At 37.2% G+C, this 21014-nt stretch overlaps 1 pseudogene; it reads right to left on the bottom strand.

Annotated features, from left to right (window-relative positions):
- Positions 1–19811, bottom strand: part of LOC103717313 — a 34899-nt pseudogene extending 15088 nt beyond the window's left edge.
- Between the last annotated feature and the right edge of the window lie 1203 nt (positions 19812–21014).

The raw sequence follows: 21014 nt of genomic DNA, 5'->3' as shown, positions 1-21014 counted from the left end.
CTGGAATCCACATCAGAATCAATCCCTGTATGCAACCAAAGCCTTATGAAATGAGAAGTTAGAAAGAAACTATCTTATAATTTAAGTCATAACCCCATCAAATGCCAATTGTTAGCAGCCCATTACCGCTTAGTGTAGCATTAACATCAATAGGTAGAAAGATCAGCAAACCTTGCATTTCATCCTTGGCAGCTTGTCCATCAGCTCTGTTCATGAAAGCAACAAAGCCACAATTTCTCTGCCTCCTCCGTTCCTCTTCAGTTCGAGGCCACATTATCTTCACACTAGCAATGGGTCCAAACCTCCCAAATGTTCTCAAAAGAAAATTTTCATCCACCTAACATTATTCAGAATGGTGTGAGTTGTTTACATTCTTGAACCAATAAAAAAAATACTTGTAACATAAAAAAGTGATGAGAGCATAATCAGACCTTTGGTGAGAGGTTCCCAACATACAAGTTTGTGGTTTGAGGATCCCCATCATCAAATGATCCTGGAAACTTTCCACTTGGATCAAAATCATCTGGTAGCTCATCAAAACGGCTAGCTGGCTGCAGAAAGAAATTTTCCAATAAAAACATATCAGAACTTTGTAAAGTTCTAAAAACAAGCTTCTCAGAAATTTAAAAATATATATATGCTAACAGGTCTGTACATATAACTGCAACATTAATTTTAGAAAAATAAAAAAGTTTAAAAGAAAATTATCAGCTGTTCAGATTTTAATATTAAGGTTGCCTCTGTAATTTGTCGGATCTGTTGAGTGCAAGTGAAGACTTAAAAGTAACAGCTTTTCTTTATAAAAGAAATATATTTACAGATTTGAAGTGGTTCCTATTGAAGTCTTGATGACATTTGATAGTCAACATATTGCAAATCTCATCATAAGAATGGATTGCCTGGTTCAAAATTAAGCTACATTAATTCTGACAATAAACATCACATCTCTGTCTGTTTGCTTTAATATATTATAGTCAATAAAACAATTGTCTTTTACCCACTTTTTAGAAAGGGAACATTGGGAGTGTGAGGGTGGGTGTGGGGGTAGGGATGAAGAGAGATGGAATGGGCCTCAGAAAGGAGCATCCCAATATATCTTTATTCTCAAGTACGATTTTGGGGAAGCAACTTCGTTTCTATAACTTGTTTTCCTTGTTTTCTTCCTCATCAAAGGAAATACCACTTTAGCACTATCAGATTGTCATAATTATCTGTGCCACTTGGACACACCCCTTTTTTAAATTTCTGGAAGTGCTGCAACTTTCAACATACCTGGATGCAACAGGATAGGACACAACATGTCTGGACGCTCTATTTTGTCGTGTCTTGCTGAAACCAGCTGAAAGTTGCGTCTCTTGCATTTTTTTCGGAAATGACATGCAAGGGACTTAATTTGAAGTGCCGGACACTTTAACTTTAGTGTCATATTCTTTACAGAGTAATAATAAACACCTTAACCAAAATGCCAGCATGTTTATTTCATGAAGTATCACAGTTAGGCATCAATTTGAGTATCAAAATACATCCTGAGTAACCTTAAATGAACCCAACAAGTAACTCAAACAACTTGGGAAACTGCAAGCTCATGGCTTCCTATTATTTTAGTTGTTAGACAACATTTATAAGTTGGAGTACACATTAGACATTAAATCTTTCATAAAATATTTAACAATTCCCAAAATCAATGATGGACCATCTACATCAAAGATTCACACCATTGATCTTATTCTACATCTCTAAAGCACCTCGAGATGAAAAAATGAGTAGTGCCTGTTGTGCTAGCATGACAAAATACATGATAGGACATTCAATTGAGAATCCACTTTATTGACATGATCTAGACATCTCAAAGTATGTATAGATCACAAATCAAAATAATTCCATATTTAGATCACAACAGAACATCATATCATGTTGTGGAAGCTGTCCATTTTTGACTCAAATAATAAAGGTCACAGTCCATCCAAACATATGATTTATAGGCATTTTTAGTAGTGTGGATCTCCGATTTGGAGGGTCCATCACTTATTTTGAATCGCTAGATATTTTACTAGAGATTTAACATTTAGTATATAGTATAAGTTAATCTCTAAATGTGTATGCACATATGTCATGTCACATGCTGAGACTTTTGGAGGCTGCCATGTCATATGCTTGCTGCTACTAATCGCTCCTTTTCCTGGTCACCTTCCTCATATCCAATCACTTCCAATAGGGCAGTTCAGGTACTACTTCTGTAAATTTCCACAATTCATGGGGATCATAACTAAGGTGGGACCTTACATATTCATATACCTGAAAGGCATCCTCTAGAGACAGCTAGACTGAGATGGCTAGCATGGTCAACTTGGAAGAGCAATTTAAGCATTTCAGTTTATGTTGAAATGGCCCAGGCCTTTAAACGCTAACTATTAGACCCTAGAATTGATCCAATAAAATACATACAAGCTCATTTATCCAACATGACTATGCACAGAACAAGCCAGTCTAACCAACAGTTTTAGGTCCACGGATCAGATATGGTTTGGGCAAGCTTGACCTGCTAGCAAGTTTGGATTGGGTTCAAATTTATGAGATACAACTTTATCGTCATTCTACTTTAAATGCTTCTATTATAAAATATGAACTCTTGGTTCTATTGCTTCTAAGGGATAATAAAAAGAGAGATGCACCAACACAAAGGGTAATGCACTTATAAAAAGCATAAATGAAGGTCTAAGAAAAATGGAATCAAAGCCAACCATCAACCATAACCCCTATCCAATATTTGGCCTCCGCATCTCTCTTTCACTGCCAGCTCATCACTTCTACTTTACCCTTTCATCTCCTCTCCCTCATCTTCATGCTAATACATTCCAGCCAATAACCTTCCACCTTGGCTCAAGCCAGCTACTAAAACCCCCCACCCTGTTAAGCCTACAGCAGCCCTGCAACAATCATTCAGTGTGCATCCACCACATTGCTGGTCATCTTTCCCCTATCCTTTTCTTCCACTCTTCCTCTCCTTCATTACAGCTAGCCAACACAATTCCGCTTCACAATACTGCAGCACTTCACCCCTACTAATATTGCTAAGTAGTAAGTACCAACTGTCATGTCAAGCCAGTGCTGCACCAGCAGCCATTAATGAGCCACAACATTCCATCAATCACCTTTGCCTACTCTTTTTTTTTCCTCTCCCTCTCTCCCCATCTCTTCCTTGATTTGGGTAGGTGGGTAGGATCTGGTCATTGTCGCCAATCATCTAGCAGGTTCAAGTTAGTCCTTGTCCAACGATCAGCAGGTTGGGCAGGTCCAAGTCATTGCTGGTTTTTGCTCATTGGTGGATGTCAAGCTGACCCAAATTTTACAACAGCAAATGCAATGTCACCACATCTTACTGTAATTGTGCCAATTAACAAATGCTACATCTTAAAACTAGTATAGAATGATATAGGCCAAGAAGTATGCATGGTAACATAAAATGAAAGGTGAGATGGCAGCTTGGACCATACTTTGCACCAGAAAACATGTGACTTGCATATGGAAAAGCAACAAATTGCAAAAATATGTGAAATTCCTGTGCTTGTGTTACTACCTTCTTCTTGGTAAGAGAGTTCAAGGAGTAGGAGTCGGTTATCTTGGTAGCTGAGTGTTGGTTGTTTTGTCAGAAAATAAGTTTCAAATGAGTTTTACTCAAGAGACGTTTTTTGGATTATTTTCTCTCTTTGGAATTCTTTTTTAGCCTGTAATTTTTTGTCTTTTTACTGAACCCTTAACATTTCCATCTGCTGGTTGTAATACACTAATTTTACTTCTTATCATACATAAAATTCTTATTGACCTGCTTCTGCAGTTCAAAAATAGTATGATAGCAACTACTTACAGCAGAATTATCATTGTGACGACCCTTCTCGCCACTGTTCACAGTTCTTGATTACGCTTCTCCCTCAATTTTGTTCAAACTTCAACTCCAAATTTATAATGGCTCGTGTTTTTCTTTCTCTTCTCCCTTGGCTTCTCCTCCTCCTTCTGCAAATGAAACGAATTGCTTCAGAGATAATAATGTGCAAGGTCCCAAAAACATTTTTGTAAACTTCCAAACAAACAAAGAAGATCATAAGCTGCTACAGTTACATACATACATAATAATAAACGCATGCATATAGAGGTGGACTATGATTCATCAACCAGATTCCAAGTAGGATCTGGTCAACTGGATTTCAAGTTGGATCTGATCAGGTGAAAAGAAGAAAGCAGTTTGGTACAGAGTTGACCAAGCTATTGAATAGGAATCTACTACCTCTAACTTTTTTCCACTTGATAGCATAGTGGGAATTCAAAACGTGATTTTTTGGTCTCTAAGTACATAAGTGTGTGATTTGACTGCAAATGTCTATGGTGGATATATCCAGTCAACAAATGCAAGAACTATGCTTATTGTGTGACAGCTATGGTAAATAATTAACACCATATTGTGTGAAATAGAATAAGAATACATGTTGAGAGAAGAGCCAACAAGCATATAATTATTATCACAAAATATCTAGCATATCAAGCACTTTGTTGCTCATTTGTTATATACTCCGAGGTGTATAGTCTTTTTGTCATATTATTAGACAAATGGAAATTTTATAGCTCCTATGCAGCAGTATCAACATCTGGAACAAAGGATACTTTTTGCCTTTGACAATATTAATTTAGGTTGAATCTTTAAAAAGATGGAAATAAAAAAGGTTAAGGTAATAAGAGTCTAATCCTTACATTTCACAATTACATGTTTAACAAGTGAAAGTCTCCTTTAAAGTAAGAGAGAATACTTTAAAGAAGTAATGGCATGTGATTTATTGGACTATATTTCAGGGGAAAATTTAAAAAAAAAGTAATAACTTGAGTTAGAATTTTTTGCAAATTTGACAGGAAAGATATTCCAAAGTTAAATAGATTTTGAGGAAATTTAAGATCTCAGAAAGAGCATGTCAGTTTATTTCGCCATTACAGAATTTTTGGAAGAAATAAAGAAAAAAGATATTAAAAATAAACAGAAAATATATAACATGAAGCGAAGGACAAGTAACTACTTTATCTACAGCAGAGACTAAATATTACATAATTTCCCATGTTTTTCCACAGAAAGGGATCCACAAAGTTGGAACATTTTTGAATTTAAATAGTGCAGCAATTTCTGCCAATTTAGACAACTAGCGAGCCAGACGAACCAGCACATAAGCCCTCCACTAATTTCCAGATATACTTGATTCTCAAGCATGCAACAAGCAATGTACCATGCCCATCACACTCTTCACAGGCATTTCAATCCAGATGATCCTTGCTAGAAGTCCTTTATAGTGCAAGGCAAATAAATATAATAAAACCACAAAGAGTGAAGGGGATGATCATTAAACGGATCATACAAGATCTTATTGGCCCATCCTTTCCCTTTACATGCAAAATATAACCATAAATCTTAAAACGAGTAAAGATGCTTATAATATTATCTAATCCTTGAATGTATATCAAATCAAATAGCTGCCAATGTGCTACAAATAAATATCTCAAAAGGTTTTATTTTTCCAGACCATTATAACTTTGATGCTCTTCAAAATCATGACAATGAAGATGAATTTGACGAAGTGAAATAAAGTGATAGGAAAATATGCATTGAAACACACTTCATTTATAAATTATATAATGTTTAAACAAGAAGGGAGGTCAATATAGTAAGTAAGAATCAAATGAACCAAAAAAAAAAAAAGCATTCTTTCTTGGCTTGCTGCAAACAGAAACAAGGATGATAACTCATGCTTACTTTTTCTAGCATTCTTCCTTGAGATGCCGGGGGCAAAAAAGATGGGACATACCTGGAGAAAATACATTATTAAGAAAAAAATCAATAGTATAAAAAATCTATATGTATGTGCGCGAGTGTGTCATGTGTTGTGCATATTTGTAAGCGTGTATGAAAGAGAGAGAGGGAGGGGGAGAGAGAGGAAGAAAAGGGAAGGTGGATAATGTCATGACCAAAATGAAATTTGATAAGGCAGAATCATTGAAAAAAAGGAAAAAACACTTGAGATAATGAACCACATACGAATAATATAATATAAACAACAAGAGATGATTTAAAGGTAGCAATTCATGACCAACTGCTACCCCACTCATAATGATGAGATATATCAAATAGTTTAGCATAAACGGTCTGGTCATAAACAAGTTGTCTGACTAACCTACTTATGAAATGGGTCAAATCTGGGTCTAGAGTCATGATCCATTTAACCCGAGTTGACCATTTAAGACCCACACCTACTTTTAAAATACCTCTCGCACGTCTTAACCCCACCTCATTCTCTACTTCATTTCCTCAAAAAATCCAGCACCACCCTTTACTTTCCTTGCATTTTTTTGCTACCTTAGAGCTATCCACTTGGCGCTAGTCATCCACCAACCAATGTTTGTGACCCCTCTAAATTGACTCGCTCACCCAAAAAGCCCCTTAAAGAAGGTAGAGGTGACGAGGCTCAACCCAGAGCTTCAATTACTCCTGAAGGTCATCCTCAAACATGTCTTTGAACATGTGACCTAGTCAGACTCCACTTTGACGATTTTGAGGCCTTTTTAAAGTTTCAACCAACCCTCATGAACAAGAAGCAAGAACCTCAACCACATCTCCAAGATGCTCCCTATGCTGGCAAAAAATCATTACGTCAATTCTAAATGCAAATATCATCATTATGTTTGATATCCAATGAGTCAGCATAGGATATTTAAAGGATCATTGACTTTGAGTTTCTTGAATTGCTGATATCACTGGGGTCTGATGTGGTTTTAAGACTATAGCGTTGAGAAATCTTTTGTTGGATGAATATTTGATTAATTTAGAGGAGTTTAATTTTCTAGGTTTTGATGTCTTTGTATCAAGAATATTTAGATAGATTAATTCTTCAATTAGGGTTGTAGCAATGATGGTTTAATGTCTGATAGATTAATTCTTCGATTAGGGTTGTAGCAATGATGGTTTAATGTCTTTCTTGATTGGATTAGAATTATTTCTCTTTCTCCCTCTCTTAAACTTTCCAAATGTCAATCCACACTCTAGCTTGCTTATTAAAAGCTACACATGTCAGCTCATGTTACTAATTAATAAGAAGGTCAGCTCCAAGTTGAGTTTTTGACCCATTTACTTACAGGGTTCCGGGTTGACAGTTTTTTCAGAATATCCATACCTCAACAAACCTAGTTTTCTTTAATACAATAAGAAGTAAATGAGAAATCAAATGCATTTAGAAAACTAGGCAATGATGTGTTTTGGCAAGTGAGACAACGAATAATATCTCTATAGGTAATGTTATTTTAGTGTTTTGAGCAAGTTAACTCGGTTTTAAACCAATCATATCATTAGGCATATGTGCCTTATAACTGTTATTAGTATTTAGTGTACTAGTCTACCCTTGATTTGCAAGTTTACATTTGAGCACTTGACCATATGCATAAGCAAGCCAATCATAACATATGCAAGAGGGAGAGATTAAGGAATGTCAACCATCTTTGACTTCAGCGAGATGAGTAAGTATACATGTCTCAAAAATAGTTATAATAATTTTGATAGCCACTATATTTATATCTTTTGTTTAGATACATACATGCATATATATGTATGCATGTTTATGCATGTATCTTTGTAAAGAATGCGTGTATATTCCTTGACATATCAAGCTGTTTGTTATCCTATTTTTTTCAGAATCTGTATAGGGCAAATCCATATGTTGTATCTGTATCCATGTCCATATTCATGCTTCTAGCATAAGTTTTACTACAGAACTCTCATATTTAAATTATATAACTTTAAATGCACAGAATTATTTGCAGCCAATGGTTACTTTAAAGATGCCACACTAATCGACTATTTGGAGGCACTTGCCTGATAGCACTTAATGAAAGCAACAGGGTGTTGCGATTCTCCAGGCCAGATAGGCTGAACTGGAAAGAGGCACTTGCCTGATAGCACTTAATGAAAGCAAAAGTGGTTTGCGATTCTCAAGGCCCAGATAGACTGAACTGGACCAACCGCCCGTTCGGCCGTACCGAGCCGACCGATGAGGAACCGAGTCGGTTCGTCTATTAAATTTGGTTCCGATCCGAACGACCAGAATCGATAAAAGCCGAACGGGTTCGAACGACCAAAACCGGACCGAAAGGCTGGAACCAGACGAACTGACCGGAGGATGAAAAGGCCGGAACCAGACCGAACCAAGCGGTTCATTCGACTCGGTCGAACAGTCCAGTTGATCAGCCACAACCATATTCACGCATCTTCAGTTGATCAGCCAATCCACAGGAGAAGCGGTCACAATGACTCCTTGTCCGAACATCCTCTCAAAGATATGATGAAAGATGCTTAGATGAGGCCACGTCAACTCGGTCAGGAAGAGCAACATACATCCTCCAATTAGCCAAGCAGAGAGGGCGCGAGGGTAAATAGCAGAGAGTGGCACGAAGGGTAAGAGCGTGAGTTGCACGAAGGTAAGCAGGCAGTGAATGGCACAAAGGGTAAGCAGCAACTGCTAGCATACCAAAAAAGAAAAACAAAAGGAACTAAGCCCCATTGAGAGTATGGAACCAGTTCACTCAGATTCAGAGACAGGAGCAGCAATTCTGGTGGTCATAAATCTGCTGGCAAAAAAAAGTGGATATGAGACCACCATTCATGAGGACAGCTATAAGATGGTCTTCGATTCACCGGTGAGTCCTAATTTACGCATGCTACACATGATATAAACTACGGTGCACGATCTGGTGGAGCGCGCGGATATGATTGCATAAAAGAGATGGGCTCCTCAAGGTCATTTAGGACACGATGCAGTCGCAGATGACCTCGTGCATGGAGTAGAATCCATACATGTATCAGGTTTCAAGCCCTATATTGGATCCTATTTCCGCAACCACATGCAACTAACCCATATGGATACAGATATGGATATGGTGCGTCTAAGGCATCTTCCGACGGCGACTACCCTATGCAGCCCGGAACATCCTACAGGTCTAATTTTTCTATCGGCTTATTCGGATGGGCCACTTCACAGCCGTTTCATCAACCAAAGGACACCTCTCAAAATCAAAGCTTCAGCAAGAGTTCGAGAGTGCTTATAACCCAAAGCGTATTCCTTATGGAATGAACATACAAGACTACAACGTCGTTTCGTTAGAAAGTGGACTGATCTGCCTCCTGACTATGCTAATGATCCAGATATCTACAAAAGACATCGCCACTCGATGAGATTTTACATATCGATATGTATATTATACTTTAAATATATGTAATTGATTGTACTATTTTATATTTTTATCTCACTACTTGATTTGAAGGCATTTCATGTTGCTTTTTGAGCTTACAAAAAATGGGTGCGCTGGTTCCACACGGCACGCCCAAGCGTGCCATGTGTCGGTACCGTACCGAACCGGTACTGGTCCCAGTACCGGTTCGGCGGATCTTGCTCCAGGCTGATACTAAGTCTCTTTTTCTAATTTAGATTAGACTTTTGCATGGTTTCAAAGTTTGAAACCAGGCTAGGTGACCTTCGAGAAACCTGCTTTAGGCAAGTCAGGCCCCTACGCAACTTGTCTGGGCCAGCAAAGGTGGCATGCCACAAGGTGGGTGCTAAGCAAGGTCCGTGCCTAAAGCATGGCTTTAGGTGAATGCCTAGGCACTAAGCGAGCGGGTAAGAATACTGTAAATTGGTTGAGTTTCAATCAACCCTATACGTGCTAGTGATGGTGATCGGTGAGCAGCAGATGATGAATAGCAATAGGCATCAACACTTGGAGGTTTGTTTTTTTCCTTCCTTTTCCCCTTTTTTTTCTTCTCTTCATCTCTAAACCTCTTTTCCCTCTTTTGTTCCTAAGGTGGTGCAGGAGGAACTATGGGGGTTACGCCAACAACTGCTATGTTTAGCGCCACCAATAGAAATTGTTGCTGCTAGTGGTAAAGCCACCACTACAAATGGTGGTGGTGCTAGCTCGGCTGATGGTAGTGCTGTCTGCAGCAGCCAACAATGGCTACTGCTCGTGGTGCCTTCACAATAGGTGAACAAGGGACTGTATTGAGCGCGCTTAGGCACCTACCCGGCAACATGGCATTGGGCGCCCACTGGCCACCCCCTCATGCCTCCTAAGTTTTAAAACCATGGGCTTTTATTACATAATAGTACATCAATCTCTGTCACAAGCCCAATGTCAAGCCGAATGTCGATAGGCTTTGCTGATCTAGTGCGAATATGCATACATGAAAAATCGAGTAAAATAAGACTAAACATGTTATCATTATTTTTTTAACCTCGATGAAATTAGCACAGCTTTCATAAAAATTAGCACAGCTTTAAGCAATTGATCATACTAGCACATGAATTTCTTGTCCTATTACATTCAACGATATACAATCCCCTCTGCTTTCAATTGCCACGCTAATGTAAACTACTTTATCCAACTTTCAAAATATAGACTAATATTAATTATGTTATACAGTGAATATATGGTTGAAACAAATAAACAGAGCTTTTAACAAATTTATTGAAAACAACGATTAGAAGTGATAATAGACAGCAGCAATGTTCATAGTTTAACATGTGTTTTACATAGTTTCAATTAATCTAACATGTAGACTACCTCTATGCAACTATTTTACATCATTAATGCAACTAAGCTTAAATTTCATGATAAAAGAACTATAGGATCATAATGTAACCATGTTGACATATTGGTAAAATTTGTGTAATACATACACTATTGGTACCATAGGAAGCTGACAAGTTCATAGTGTTAGGAAGCTCATATGCTATATGTTACCTTAATTTGTAATCCTTGGTATAGCATAGTATGTTGAATTTTAATAATCTTTTGTGTCTATTCTAGATGATTTTGAACTCTCCTAAATTGGACCGTTTCCTCTCTTCTAAGCATTTTAAGACCCTACCTACAAAGAGGACATGATAAAGCCTATTTGTCTACATGACACCCAATATCAAGGCACACCAAAGTAACATGCATCAATACAAACTGGCCAACATGGTGCAACAGTACAAACACATGATGGTATGTATTATATATATATATACCAATAGTACAGATGGCACTTAACCCTAACTCTAGCCTAGTTCGACTTCATAAGAAGACAAGATTAAACGGCAAATTCTGCTCAAGGAAGAATAGGATTAATGAACACTGAGTTCAATGAGAAATTAATGGACTTCCTCCATATATAGCTATATATAATTTTTAAGCTCTAGCTATAGACCAACTCAATAATTCAAGTCCTGGTAGCTATCATTATCTGTGTAAAATACGCTTCCTAAGCCATGATATAGACATGCCACTCTGTCTATTGTTACATCAACATGTCCCAAGTGTCTCAATTTCCTCAAGTGTTGGATACATTAGCCTCTAAAAGTCTAGGCACATCAACACATCATGAATGCACACGTGCTATATAACTCATTATCGCGATGCTTTCCCAAAAGGAGAAAGTAAAGAGGAGGGAGACATGGGCAGATAGAGGGGAAGAGCGAGAGCGAGATCGAGCGCTCGTGCGCGGCGCGCGCGCGAGAGAGAGAGAGAGACGAGAGAGAGAGAGAATATGCAAACAAACTAACTAATTGAATAACCACGAGTTTGCAAGTTGCTTCAGTTATTCATTAGGTTCATTTCAGCTTGCTTTCGGTATTTTTAGAAAACTCAAATTGATAAGTGGCTGTGATTACCTTAAACAATAATTACACTTCACTTAAATTTTCCAAAACACAAGACTTAGAGTCCCATATATGACACTCCAAAATAGAACAATAGTACCAAATGTTGACACTTTTCGTAGATGCCACCAGGACAATTCAAAGCATTTCATCCACATGCACATATTGTCATGTGCCATGTGCAAGCATTGAAAAGTATCATCCAGATAAATATCAGTTTTCTAGAATATGTACCATGCAGCGGGGTTATAGAATATGTATCACTTTTTGTAGAAAAGTATTGTCCAACACACTCTTAGGCCCTATTTGGCAGAGCTTTTGGTGGGCCAGAAAGCACTTTCTGACCCTCCAAAAGTACTTTGGATAGAATAAGGGTATTTGGTAAAAAAAATGAGAAGCTATTTTAGCTTTGCTAGAAAGCTAAAACAACTTCTGGAAGAAGCTCCAAGGAAAAGCACTTTTAGCATGCGTCAAAAAAGCTATTTTGATTTATAATTTTTTTCCTTTTTGGACGCAAAATACCCATGATAAATATATAATTACAGAAAATGTCCCTTTATATTACATGAAATCTACATAAGTTCCCTAAAAAATATTATATTAATTAAAATATTAATATTATAATGATAAAAATTATATATTTATACCTTTATTATTGTACTATACTATAAATATATATTATATTACATTATATATAATACATTGATATGTTATATTATATAATATCAAATTATGTTATATTATTATGCTATAGCATACAATATTATATTATTTATTATAATAATTATTATATAACATTACAGTAATATTATACTATATCATATATTTATGTATTAATACATATATATTTGATTATGCTCTGTTGTATAATACTATGCAATGTCCTTTATGGTCATTTTATCATACTAAAAGTACTTTCTCAGTTGTTTACCAATACATATTAAAGTTCCACAACACTTTATAACTGTAATTACCAAACAGAAATAGCTTTTTATAAAAGTTCTACATCAAAAAGCTCTAACTGCCACAGCTCTGCCAACGGGACTTTAGACAACCAATGGCAGTGCTATCTTGTGGAGAGGGCATAAGCAAGCATGCATTCTATTTACCACATTTTGCTCACCTCAACCATTGCCACTTATACATTATATTTTGCAACCCAATAAATCGTGTATTTAACATGAGGAACAAGTAAATAGCAGATCACATTGCTATAGAATTCTCAACATGGTGCTTTAAATGATACTGAATTATTCCCAAACAACATGAATTGGGCCAGAAACGGTCCTATACTATCCAACTCAACCATCAAAAATGGTCTCAAAATAATATGGCAATTGACCCAAGGCAACAATCAGTATTGGTTTGCATAAACAGTAACGAGGCAAGGGTGCTAAAGAAGCAACACAAGCATAAATTTGACATCATGCTTTGCACTAGCTTGACCAAATGATTTGCATGCTGCTGGCAATAGGCTTGCATAATTATTATCAAATGATTTTCATGCACGATGGCAGTCATGGAATTTGATTATTTGTGGTATTTCATAGCATTTGATAGCTGAAGGGGGGAAACTATTATACACAAGGGATGTTCTCGAGATAATCCAATTTAATTTAAGGGTTTTTGCATGTATACCCTTCAAAATATACAAATTGTATGAATACCCTCATAAAATTGCTATTTGCATGTATACCATCATAAAATACCTTATTTTGCATATATACCCTTCTTTTCTTTCTTTTTATATATGTACCCATACCATCTAACGCCGTTAAAAAATAAACGATTTAAATTTGAAATGACTGAAATACCCTTACGGGTAGACGTGCAAAAAGAAAACTTTATAAGGATACACCACGCCAAATAGCAACTTTCAAGGATATTCATGCAATTTACGCATATTTTGGAGGGTATACACTTTACAAAATTCAATAAAAATTATCAAAATTCAGTAAAGATAATTCAATTGTTCTTAAAAAGAGGTAGCAAAAAAGGAATTAATATTATCATATCACATGATCTCATGTTAATATCAGCTCTTATAGAATGAATCATGTTGTTTTTACGAAATTTTCACCCTCAAAAACAAACAACTCAACATTTACAAATCACTAAAAAATATTTTACTAATCTAAGCATCTATAATTAATTTAAATTTGATATGCTTTAATCTTTTAAACAATAATAAAGAATATATAGATGTCATAGATTCAATAATGATAATTATATCAAAATCAAATGGAGAATAGAATTACCAAAATGATCACCTAATATTCCAAGTTGACCGAGTCATGATCTTTAAAAAAAATGACAAAGTGGCTTAATTTTTGTTTGACTTGTTAATCCAGCTGAATCATAAAAAGATTTAGCAAGTTCCAACCGAGTTTTAACCTTGTTTAATGACTTTTTAAATGTATACTCTTCTAAATATGAAAAATTGTATAAATACCTCATAAAGTTGCTATTTGCGTGTATGCCCTTATAACCTTTTTTTTGCATACCTACCCATAAAGGTATTTCAATCAATTTAGTTTCAAGCCGTTATTTTTTAACGACGTTAGATGGTACAAGTACATATGCAAAAAAAAAAAGGATATACATGCAAATAGTAATTTTATGAGCGTATTCGTACAATTTTATATATTTAGAAAGGTATACATGCAGAAAAACTCTTTATTTAATGCAAACTTAGGTGCACAATTTCTTTTTGACCATAGATTCAACCACACCTAAGCATAATGAAATTGAACAAGACAGAGGTGCTAGCTGTGCTGCACTTTTCTAGAAGAATTGTCCTGCATCATGTCCCAGCAATACTTGATTATGTCATGAGGACACAGGAGGCAAAGGAAATGATGGAGAACAAACACAACAAATGACTGCACATAATTCGATGTTCCTCACCACGGCTTGGAACGGAATAAGGAAATAAGGAAAAGCCTAGTTATCATGGTAATGTCCTAAAATAACCTAGCCCTCCTTGAATTTGACCACCAAGTTTCAATTTTAAGTGGAGTTTAATCCTTCATCCCCCAATAACATAGCCAGTCTACAAGCACATTCACCAAGCCTTCATCCCAACAAGGACCAAGTGCTAGTTGGTAGAAGACCAACTTAGTACATTTTTGGAGTCACCTTCCAAATAAAAGTAGAATAAATTGGAATAGTACAAATCGAAGGATGCAGTAGGCCCTTTGTCGTTATGTAGCGGAATAAAACAATGCAAAGCATGGAGCAAGATCACTCTTTTTAATAAATCACCATTACAACATAGATATCATGCACAATATGAGAGAAGTATATCTACTAGGAGACATTGAGGATGTGAAAGCATATGACCCTCTGAGAATTACTATCCCTACTACTTTATCCACATGTTGATCTAAAGCTTTGCCTAGATCTGAATCTCTAGTACCACAGACCAAGAGGACATTCTGCAAGATAAGCTTGTCTCACCAACTTTCTCTCTTACTCTCACACAATATCTAGGAGAAGGAAGAACCTAGCCTCTGAGGGCATCTCTCTCTCTCCCTCTTAGCGTGTATGTGTGGAGGCTTGAATTGGAATTGGACTCCTCACTCAAGGGGCCACCTCCCCCTATTTATAGAGGAGGGGTGCCTCCTTAGAGTCCCAAAGGGACTCGCCTCAAGAGAGAATAAGGATGAGGCAACATCCTTACTTGGATTGCCATTCTCCAAAGTCTTGTTTGGACTCCAACTGGGAGAGAAATACGAGATGTCAGCCTCTAAGGAGCCAACCCCCTTTTCCTTCTAGAAGGGTGCACGCCTTGAACCCCTTGTGAATGCCCTAAAAAGCAAGGGCACCAACCCTAAGGGTCAGCCCCTCATCTACTAGATGCACAGCATTTAGGGCACCATATGTAGCAAGGGTGGCAGCCACCTTCCTTGGTTAGAAGCCCCTACTTGGATCCAATACAATCAGCCTAGGATTGACCTAGGTCCGCTTATATGACCAGATCTAGCTCAATCTCTGTATCTAGACTACTTTTTTAGCACAATCTCCTCTCCAATTATATTTTAATTTTTTTTAATCCAATTTGTGAGAGAATATTCTACTGAAATCTCTTCCCAACTGACCTGAAGATAGATGGCACATGCTAGATGCATTACTGGGGTAGGTCAACTCAGGTTTTCTCTCACTGAACTCCGGATTGTGTCTGACATCCTTTTATGACAATTATTCACATGAATCCCTTTTTAAATTAATCAATTATTAAATATAATAATTTTGATAACAATTATTTTTAAAATCTTTCAAATTATGTTTGGTTGGGTCTAATATGTCCGACCACATCTCTGTTCTAATATGGACGTTATGCCATTATGATGGTTTCCATGTTGCAAAGCCTGACCTCACTCATCCAAATCCAGTAAACCATAATGCTTCCTATCAAGGATATAATCAAGTATATCATGATTGATAAACGGACTTGGCTACAAATTTACTGATATCTGAAAAACAGCAAGGTACTATTGCAAGCTCGTGCACCTAGTTCACACATTTATTCCTGACAATTCTTTGTGAGGTGGATTGTCACATATTGATTGTTCAGTATGATAGTACACCAGGTATTAGTGAGGTCTAACCTCGGTGATGGAGGAAACTCCACATCATTATCTGGGTCTACAACCTTATAGGTGTGATATCCAACCTCACCCATAGCTGAGAACAAGATTTGAGTACGTACAAATATCCAATGCTCCCTGTGGAAAACATCATCTCCACTTGAATAAACACTCAGAGTACTCGTGGACTCTTTTTTGCCTCTATGGCCAATGTATTAACATAAAATATACTATATATGACTATGCTGAGAGGAGATAGCCATGATTTCCAACTATTCTTAGTGTTAAATATGCAAATGGTTTTTATTCCACCACACCCCACTTCCAAAACATATCATGCCATCCCAAGATACACGTAGCTTAGCTACGTGTATCGAAATAGGATGCAAATCCAATTGAATGATGTGGCTTTTGACACACATTTATAATGATGCTGACCCTTTAGAAGTCTCCATCTCAAAAATTGTATAAGTCTCTACTCTAAAACATGATTTTGTTTTTTAACATTTTCTGATTTAATTATGGCATAGTTCTTCAAAAACAATAGCTTCAAATTTGAGCATTCCTTTCAGTTATATATGATTGTGAGGTAGGTTCACTAGATGAATCTTTTGGATGTGTTAAATCGCAAACCATGCAACTCTTGACAGAGTTATTGTGATCTGAAAGTACCAGGAAGAGATTTAGGGATTTAAATGTTCCTCCCTTTATGTTTCCTAAATCATAAGTTTGGTTTACACAACCTTTTTAGACAAATTAAAGGATCAAACAAAGAGCAGATATCTCAGGGTTCCCATCATTATAATTTACATATAGGATAAAACCAATCCAGAAAATACTGAAGAAAAACTAGCAATATTCTAGTTTCCCCTTCTCTAACCCTCTCTTCCTCTCTTTTTTCCATGTTGATATCCCATTAATTGACTCTTAAATGTTCGCCACATAAATAAGGATAAAATTCACCTAGAAAGAAGGACTTGTTCCCTTGTGCAGATTTTACATAAAATTTGCATTTAGTTCCAGACTTCCACAAATTTTGCCGTTGAAACTAAATTTCATATCTCTATTCCTGGTAGTATGATCATCTGAATCTTTTTTGCACCACAAATACTTTGTTAAACTGATGCATGTTAGAGTAACATGCATAAGTAGGCTTGCCACTAATTCTTGTGGCATACTAGAATGTCAAGCAAGTTAAACGACAAGAAAATGCTTGAGAATATTAAAATCCATGGCAGCAAAAGTCATCAGTTAGATATCCAAGATAGGATGGCCACATGAGACCACATGATCAAGGTTCGAGATCTGCTAGATAAGGTCTGATCTTACTTGTTAACTCTAATAGCTCAAAAGCAGGCAGTATGTCGAAACAATAATTCACCATGTGCTGAATGAACTTACAAGTGGATTTACATAGTCAACTTGTTCAATTAGTTCATGATGAACCACTCTAGACGTACAAAAAGAAAGTACATGATATCAGTATGAGGTATTTGAGGAACAGTAGTATCATCATCAAATGCAAAAGCAGAATCTTCCCACTCCTATGCACATATCATTTCAAATTGGTTCGAACATGAAAGAAGCAGGAAATAAGACAATTTTGCATGCTAAGAGCAAGTAATAGTTTTGAAGAATTTATGGGTGCCAAGAGAAGAAAAAGTCTACGCTCAATTACACTCTTACAAATGCCAAGCATCTGGCTATTCACTATTCTAGACTCAAACAAACATAACGATGCCATCTAAACAGATCTGAGAAACATGGAATCAAAAGGTAGAAATAAATATCACTACAAGGAACTAGAGAAAATCAAGGACTTGGAAATGCAGGAGTTACATTGATGAATTGCTTGTAGGTTAAAATTAAACTGCAAAAGGAAAAGTGACATCTAAAAATGCATATTTGCATAATCAAGCAAACAAATTCTCATCAGACTGATATATTGCACCCCAAATATATTAAGTCTACCCCTTTCAACTAAATGTAGCATGACATCAATCTACTATCAGCAATGTAAGCTCTTGTACCACTCCTTCTTATAAACATCTGCAGCAGTATCCATGTTATCTGTGTATGCATATGTATGTACACTTTGACCTGAAACAAGCAAGCCTTATTTCTTCTACATGGAATTTGCTTCATGGCTCCATATGATTTTTTAATGACCAGATCACCATTTAAAGAACTAATTATGGAAACAATGACAAGCCCTATGCCATGGTAATTTTGGCCAACAAGGAACCAGCAGTAAAGCTAAACTGTAAATTACCCAGCACAGAGACATATCTTAAAACAACATATTTTAATCTCGTGCAGCAGGGGAAGCAAGATTTTGTTAAGTCAAGAAGTGTCTGCACTGAAAGAGGATAATGTAGTTTTGATGTAGTAAAATGTATTCATCTCTAAAAAAAGATTACATGCATGCACAAAGATGTATATTTTATATGATACTGGAATTAAATAAGAAAAGCTACATTCCAAAGTATTATCTTCCTATTTTGAAAGCGACAAGAAGTTAATATTGCATCATAGCCTGATGAAATCAAATGGCAGGGCTCTTTGCTCTAGGCATGGAATATGGCTACCACCAAGTTTCCATCTTTTAAGAATCAAGTACATTTATTTACCTACTTCCCTTCTTTGGAACAGATGCCCCATCTTTGGACTTTCCACCTGTCATTGTTGAATGAATAAAAAGCCCATCTTCTTATTAATGTGCTCATGTAATTAAAAAAAGCATTCATGCATCCATTGCGAGAAACTAAAAGGTAAAGCTCAAAGTAAATCAACAAAAGAGATCATCACTGCAAAACACCAACCTTCTGAATCGGCCTTCAGCTTCTCGTTCGGATCCATAACTCCTCCTCTGACAAAAGCCTTCGACCCAGGAGCGCCGTCGGCCTTAAAAGACTCTACAAACTCGGCATACACACGAGCAGCTTCATCCTCCTCCCTCTTCAAGTTCCACCATTCGAAATTTTTAAAAATACATATTAATCAAATTGTTCCGCCCAGAGTTCATAATCAAGAAAACAAAAAGAACCGAGATTTTCTTACCTTCTTCCTGGCCTCTTCAGCTTCCCTGTGTCTGTGGAAAGGGATCTTCTTCTGGGACGATCCCATCCTCTCAGGAAATACTAGAACCTACGAAGCAAAAGCAAGAAACATGTCATAAATCTCCAATGGAGAATCAAGTTTGGATCCTTATAGCTTCAAAAATGAAGGAAAAGACATCGCATCATAAGTCACCAAGGAATTTTACTGTTTCTGGTTATATCGCGTGAGCTCAGTACGATCAAGAAAAGAAAACAAAAAGGAGCATTCTACGAAAATCTAGAGCAATCAAGAAACCGAGGTAAACCATAGAAGATCAGATAGAGAGACCGACGCACCTCAGGGATTGATAGGGGTTCCGATCGCTGCGAAGAGTTCTAGGGTTTCTCGAGCGCGCACGATGGGACGGGAACATGGACAAGGAGAGAACGAGGAGTGCGTTTGGTGTTTTTCCTACATAGATAAACGCGAGCGTCCCCAGTCCGGGCCGAACTAACATCAATACCCGGACTTTGGCGATCCGGGCCTCACCCGGCCAATTTTATAAAGGCCAAGCCGAAGCCTGGCCCAAGATAAGCCCAGCTGGACGGGTATGACAAAGGGTGCAAATGGATCGGATCGAATCGAGTCCTAAGTGATCATAATCTAATCCAATTTTTTGTTCGGATTCTAATTTTGAATCGAGACTCAATCTGGTTGAAGATCGAGTCGGATCCGAATCACATGTTGCCACTATTTTTTTGTGCTTTTGGAAAAAAAATTGGACAAATTTAATTTGGTCATATCATAATTATATGGTGATAGGTGACCCATGACTTGAACGACTTGCAATTGACATCCGGTCAGAACAGGTGACCCATGACTTACAAACTAAGTTGGTCTACAAGCCAAATTTCATATCACACTATTTTTTTATCTAAATGACTGATTGGAGGGAACTTGCCGTCTCCCCTCTCCCCTCTCCCCTCTCCCCTCTCCCCTCTTAGGAGGATAAAAAAATCCCAAAGCTACTTCCAAAATCCAATTCCATTGCAGAAAACTGGCACATGACCCATATGTAGTTCAGTGTTCCCCTCACTTACTCCCTTCAGTATTGACTAACAAGATGGTAGCACGGTTAGAATGAAGCTAAGATTCTATCAGAATAGCCCAGATTCGAAATGTGCGGGCGTCGATTAAATGCGGAGACCGGATGCCCTCCACCTGATTTATCCGGTAGAGTCGCTATCTTGTCCGTCGGTACTGAGGTGGTGCTGAAGTGACGTACTCACACGTGGAAGGGGTTGCCATGTTGGTGGAGCTCCCCACGGGTCAGAAAGGGTATAAAATATTGTCTACCCGCATCGGACATTTTTTGCTGGAAGGGGGGCTTAGTGGAGGCTACTACACAGGTAGGGTTAATAGAGAGAAAAAAAAAAGTTACAAGAAACAAAAACCAAAAAACAAAAGGGAAAAAAAAAAGCCAGCTACCGAGAACCCGAGGTATCAACAGTGTAATAGAGAATCCTGACGAGCCGAGGTTCCTTTGGATTCTGTGAACCTATGCTTGCTGCTATCCTTCCAAACTTGAACCCTACTCCCCTTAGGGCTTTTCCTCCTCATTTGCTGGCATTTCCCATCCCTTAGGTCCTGTTTGGGGGAGCTTTTGGAG

The sequence above is a fragment of the Phoenix dactylifera genome, unplaced genomic scaffold (assembly GCF_009389715.1).
Source record: "Phoenix dactylifera cultivar Barhee BC4 unplaced genomic scaffold, palm_55x_up_171113_PBpolish2nd_filt_p 000092F, whole genome shotgun sequence".
NCBI lineage: Eukaryota > Viridiplantae > Streptophyta > Magnoliopsida > Arecales > Arecaceae > Phoenix > Phoenix dactylifera.
Note: the sequence above shows the minus strand (reverse complement) of the source record. Positions and strands in the feature narration are given on the sequence as shown.